Here is a 6373-nt window from a genome sequence, read left to right on the forward strand (position 1 = left end):
AAGAAGTATATGTGACAAAATTCATCTAAGATTTGAAGACAAAATAATGTTAGCTCTACAAAGACATTTTTTAGGAGATGCAAGAAATTTAGTGCTCGCCGGGCGGTAGCGGCGCACGCCTTTAATCCCAGCACTCGGGAGGCAGAGCCAGGAGGATCTCTGTGAGTTCGAGGCCAGCCTGGGCTACCAAGTGAGTTCCAGGAAAGGCGCAAAGCTACACAGAGAAATCCTGTCTCGAAAAACCAAAAAAAAAAAAAAGAAAGGAAAAAGAAATTTAAAAACACTTGGGTCCAGTGTACTCTTTGTGACTGATTCCCAATGGTTAGACCAATGGACCCATTGGAAGGGCTTCAGTTTGCATTATAGGGAAGGAAGTGCCCAATCCTGTCATTGGGATAATTAATTTGCTATCACTGCCCTGTGCTGAGAATACAAGTGCAGAAAAGGAGCAGGGACAGAATTGCTGACAAATACTCCGTGTGTATTGAAAACTAGAATACATGCAGCTGCCACCCAGACACCCCCATTGTACCTTGGCAGACAATAGCTTTCAACTAGGACTCAGCACAATGAGCCACAAAAGGGGCATGAGGTAAATGCAGGGTGTGTGCAGCAGGCCATTTTGATGAAATATCTAGGGGACAATTTGCCATGAAATATCAGCTGGTAAAAGAGACCAGCTGCTGAGTAAGGAGGATGTGTCAAGCTATAACCACAGCTCCTATTTTATAATTAGATTGGCAAAATGTGGACCTTCATTTGTTCACAAAACACTGCTGAGTTTGAATGTGTCATGGATATGCCTACAGACTTCAAAGTTCGGAGGGAACGGTGTTTATCCGAGCTAAATTAACAGTGGGAACCCAGCAGGCAAAAGCTTCTACAGATGACTTTCCTTTATTCCTAAATCATGTGATATAAATTGTATGGAATGTCAGTGTTGTCTCAGAAACATAAACTGAATTTTTTTGACACAGAGACAGTGAATCAATCAATCAATAATCCTCCTGTCTCAGCTTTATGGTTCTTACTTTCAGGGTAATAGACACACCCAAAGGGTGATGGATCAGTGCACATCATCTTGTGCTTGGATAAGCTCCCCACCATTGGGGTGTTGAGCTCTCTTCCTTCTACAAAGTTAAAATCTCATATTTATTGTCTTTCCAGCTTCCAGAAGTGGGCTGTTACCTTCCCATGGTACTTGTAGCTAAAAACTCTTACAAATTACAGGTGCCTGTTCAGTCCATTGAAACTAAGAGCAGTTGTGTTAATTTTGAACAGCAACAACAAAAAAAAAAATTCGGCAAAAAAATCCCTGTCAAATGTGGAAAGTGTAAGTACCTTAATGATAAAATAAGTAAATAAAAAAAATACAATACCTCCTAATGTTCTTCAGATTCTTTTGTATCTACCTGGTCAAAGCACTCACGGTTTTATAAACTCATACCCTGAACCCCACTTCCCCTGTCTGCCCTCCAGTTCCAGCAGCCCTCGAAGAAGACAGCTTCCGGAGCCGCTGCTCACCATGGAGACTACTCAGTTAGTTCATGCACATGTCTCTTCCCATTTTCAACCCAGGTATATTTCCTTTTTTTAGCAAATGACCTTTCTTCCCTCCGTTTCTTAAAACTATGGACTTGCTCTCTCGATTCTAAAATGTGTTTTCCCTTGGTCTGAATCCTCCTTTCTCTTCTTTGGTTTCTCAGTCTCGACAATTTGACCTTTTGTCTAAGAAGAGCATTATATTTTCCTAAAATAATCAAAAATTAAAAAAAAATGTGTGTGTTGGCGGGGGAGGAGGAGGATATGCCTTTGAAAGCCAGAGGTCAATACTGACTGTCTTCCTCAAACATTCCCCATCCAATTTATTTATTTATTTATTTATTTATTTATTTATTTATTTATTTATTTATTTATTTATTTGGTAACAGTATCTCTTTCTGACCCTGGAACTCACCAGTTCTGTTGAACTAACAAGCCAGAACCTGCCCCCGCCCCCAATCCTCTCGTCTCTGCCCCTCCCAATGCTGTGATTAAGAGGACACACTGCCCCACCCAGATGTTCACATGGATGGTGGGAGGTTGAACTCAAGTCCTTCCCATTTCCCAGCTTCCACCTGTCTTTGTACCCTGAGAACATGGCTGTTAGTATCTTTCTTACCATTTACCCTTAACTGATCACAAGTTCCAGGCTCCTCAACTAGTCTTTAGCCTTTGAAAACCAAGCTTCTGGGCTCCCAATCCATTTAACCTGTATTCAAAGATAGTCAGAAATCTAATCAGCAGGAAGCCTGGACCTGTGGTGTGGCTTTTATCTGTCTTCCTTTTCCAGGCTCTGGCCTCTACAGGTGTGCATGCTTTCTCTTCTACGTTCCCATGCTAACTTCCATCTTATGCTCATTTTTATTGTTTGCACCAATCAATTCACAGCGTTGTGGGAGTTTGGAACTTGAATTATAGTCCTCTAATCTGGATAAAATACTGTTCACGGGTACCGTCTATCCACCACTATCAATGGTGAGAGGATGTAGGTTCTAGAGACAGACAGACAGACAGAAATTTGCTAAAAAGTCATAGAAGTGATTCGACACAGAAAATTTGTGTATGGAGGATGGAGGGCATTAATAAGAATTACCAGCAGGAAAGGCTTTTAGGAAATAGTCTCTCAGATACATTTGTTTTGTGGAATATGCAAAGGAAATAATAACTTCTTATTAATTTGTAGGTTTGTTGAAGTCAACTCAAGGAAAAGTGGAAGAGAAAATTCATCTAAAATAAAATTAGTAGCTTAGAGACAAAGTTTTTTTTTTCCTTTTTGAGATAAGCCAGATCTCTCTGAAGGTTGCCTCAACAGGCAAGCCTGGATTTAATATAATACAACAGGCAAGACTGGATTCAATATAGTATCTCATTGGCTCTACATCATTGGGTGGGTACAGTACATGGCCACTAGACCATGGGGGGAATCTATCTCATGATCCCCCAAAGACGTTCGTTGTTCTAAAAGCATGTGAATTTCCTATAGTGTATTGGTGCTATCTCCAAGTTATATTCATTGCTATTTCAAAATTATATTCCATCCCTAAAAAAATTCCTTTAGAGAGGAACAATTGAATGAGTTCTCCTCTTTCTCCCTCCCTCATTTACAATAAGTCTCCCATTGAACTAGTCAATAAGAGAATTAGTGTCTGAACGGGTTTCCTTTGGGAAAATAGATAGATTCCTGGGACATGTGCCCAGGTATTAGATACAAACTGTAGAATGGGTCAGTTCTAGGTAAGTTCCTTGGTTTATAAAATCCCACAACATAGTTAACTTATAAAATAGATTCCTTTTCTAAAATATAGATAGTCCTTAAAAATAAAAGCACAATGATACTTATGGCTGATAACACTATCTCTTCAAACCACATGAGAACAGAATCTGCCTGTACACTCCACCTTGTAGGTAGAAAGCCAAGCCTAGAGCCCAAAGAATTAAGTGTGCAGATGCTTCTGACTCATAAGTGAAAGTCTGAGAACTTACGTGGAAATTTCTTTTAGAAAAGACAATCTAAGGTACCTCTACCAGGTTAGAATTTAGAGTCTGGTCTTCATGAAGGTCAACCCTTCCTTTGAAAACTTCCTCTTTAAACTTGAAAACTGCTCTTTAATTTGATTTTATGTCTTGGAGTGTTTCCCATGTACCATGGGCATGCCTGGTGCCTACAGAGGCCAGAAGAGGACATTGGATCTCCTAGAAATGGAGTTACAGATGGTCATGAGTCTCCATGTGGATGCTGGGAACCGAACCTGGGTCTGATGCAAGAGCAGCCAATGTTCTTAAAAAGCTCACCCACCTCCTCTTCAGACCCTAACCTTTCAAAAAAATCTGTTTAGTAAATATCATTTGCAAAACGAATTCACAAAATTCCAACTATCTTTTGCTATCTGAAGGTCACAACAAGGTTATATAAAAATAAAATAAAAAGCAGTGACGCCCCCTGGTCCTGCCGCTGTCGCCACCGCCTCTCCCGCCCCTCAGCTTCTCGGCCGCGCCATGGGCACCCGCGACGACGAGTACGACTCTCTTTAAAGTTGTCCTTATTGGCGATTCTGGTGTTGGAAAAAGTAACCTCCTATCTCGATTTACTCGAAATGAGTTCAACCTGGAAAGCAAGAGTACCATTGGAGTAGAGTTTGCAACAAGAAGCATCCAGGTTGATGGGAAGACAATAAAGGCGCAGATATGGGACACAGCAGGGCAGGAGCGGTACAGGGCTATCACATCTGCATACTATCGTGGAGCAGTAGGTGCCTTATTGGTTTATGACATTGCTAAGCATCTCACATATGAAAATGTAGAGCGATGGCTGAAAGAACTGAGAGACCATGCTGATAGCAACATTGTTATCATGCTTGTGGGCAATAAGAGTGATTTACGCCATCTCAGGGCAGTTCCTACCCATGAAGCAAGAGCTTTTGCAGAGAAGAATGGTTTGTCGTTCATTGAGACATCTGCTCTAGATTCTACAAATGTTGAAGCTGCTTTTCAGACAATTCTGACAGAGATATACCGCATTGTTTCTCAGAAGCAAATGTCAGACAGACGTGAAAATGACATGTCTCCAAGCAACAATGTGGTTCCTATTCATGTTCCACCTACCACTGAAAACAAGCCAAAGGTGCAGTGCTGTCAGTGCTGTCAGAACATCTAAGGCGTCTCTCTCTCCTAGAAGGCTCTGTATAGTCCATTTCCCAGGTCTGAGATTTAAATATATTTGTAATTCTTGTGGTCAAAAAATAAATAAATAAATAAATAAATAAATAAATAAATAAATAAATAAATAAATAAATAAAATAAAAGAATAAACAGCTTCTTCAGATGTTCAAGGACACAATCTGTCTCTGTAGGAATATGTAGAATGTTCTACACAAAATTAACATCAATTAATGCTTTTTTTTAAATTCAGGAGTGGAAATACTTCTGAAAGTCTGTGGTAATCAAGTGAGAAGCCTCTTGAATTCTCTTGATGCAAGTTCATAACTGAAATCTTCAAACAGAGCTAACTCTTCCTCGATAGATTGTATGAAACAGTGACATGGAAGTTAGTGGGTAGCTTTCATTCCTCTGTGGTTCATGGAAAACTCCTAAAAGTGACTATTAAGACTCTGAAAGGTGAAAGGGCCAGGCAAAGATCATCTTAGCCTGCCCTAATAACTCAGTAAAGAACTAGGCCTCCTTCCCTGCTTTTTGGAACTGAGCAGGCAATTTCTGAGGAGGAGCCACGAACAAAGGCCAATCAATCTCCAACAACCCCTGACAACATGGACGAGGTGGCCTGGTCCATACCAGGCCTGAGCCACAGTCAACAAACTCAAGGTGATAACCGAATAAGGACAAAGCCTGGAATTGGTCCAGACCTGCCCCCAGTGGAGAACGGTAGCCTAACCAGCCTCTGACTACCCCAAGCCAATTAGAACGTACTAATATGATTGCCACTTACTTGAACCAATCGTATCTAAAATGACCGAACTTCCTAGGACACTCCCCTTAGTTAGGCTTAAAAGGAGCCCAGACATCTCTCTCAGGGTCTAAGCCATGTTGCTTTTGTGTAGGGCGGCACATGCTGGAATAATAAATGGACTTGCTGATTGCACACGTGGGTGGGGGTCTTTTGTGGGACGTCTCCAGGACCCTAACAAAAGTAACATCAGGTTTTCTTTTTTTTTTTTTTTTTGTCCCACTAAAAGAATGGGCACATCTACCTTAAAGCAAGAACTCACAAAAGTGTCTCAAGTGTGTGAAATTTGAGAGATATGCTCATGTGGCTCTGCACTGTCTGTGGAAAAAAACAAAGAAAATGCAAAAGCTGTTGCATCAAGAGAAACATTGGGAATATTTCCCAAGGGTAATGACCAATACTAGGAAAAATGAAAATACAGAGGTCTATAAAAGGAACTGTTATTCTGCCTAAAGTTTGAAATTCACCATGATTTTGACTGCTACTGATTCTTTGAATGTGTTAATTTATAGTTTGAGGTAAATCCAATTTATGCTTTGGAGGGTTGAATGGAGGCTAGAGGGCAACCTAATGAGTTGTCAGGCTAGGTCTCTCACTGGATCTGAGGTTTTCTCCTTCAACTCGACTAGCTGGACAAATAAGCCCCAGAGATCTGTCTCCACCTCCCCAGCACTGGGCTGGCAGATACAAACTATCATTCTTGGCTTTTATGTGGGTACTGAAGGTAAAACTCAAGTTCTCACACTTGCCCAGCCAACACTTTATGAATCCAACCCTCTCCCCAGACCTCTATACTTTTTTCTCAAAGACATAAAAGTGGGCATCTAAATTCAGAATATTTTGTGGTTGGTAGACAAATATTTATTTATA

At 40.7% G+C, this 6373-nt stretch overlaps 1 pseudogene; it reads left to right on the top strand.

Annotated features, from left to right (window-relative positions):
* The first annotated feature begins 4038 nt into the window (after nt 1-4038).
* Nucleotides 4039-4711, top strand: LOC102924005 (ras-related protein Rab-11A pseudogene; annotated as a pseudogene).
* The last annotated feature ends 1662 nt before the right edge of the window (nt 4712-6373 follow it).

This window comes from Peromyscus maniculatus, chromosome 16, assembly GCF_049852395.1.
Source record: "Peromyscus maniculatus bairdii isolate BWxNUB_F1_BW_parent chromosome 16, HU_Pman_BW_mat_3.1, whole genome shotgun sequence".
NCBI classification, from domain to species: domain Eukaryota; kingdom Metazoa; phylum Chordata; class Mammalia; order Rodentia; family Cricetidae; genus Peromyscus; species Peromyscus maniculatus.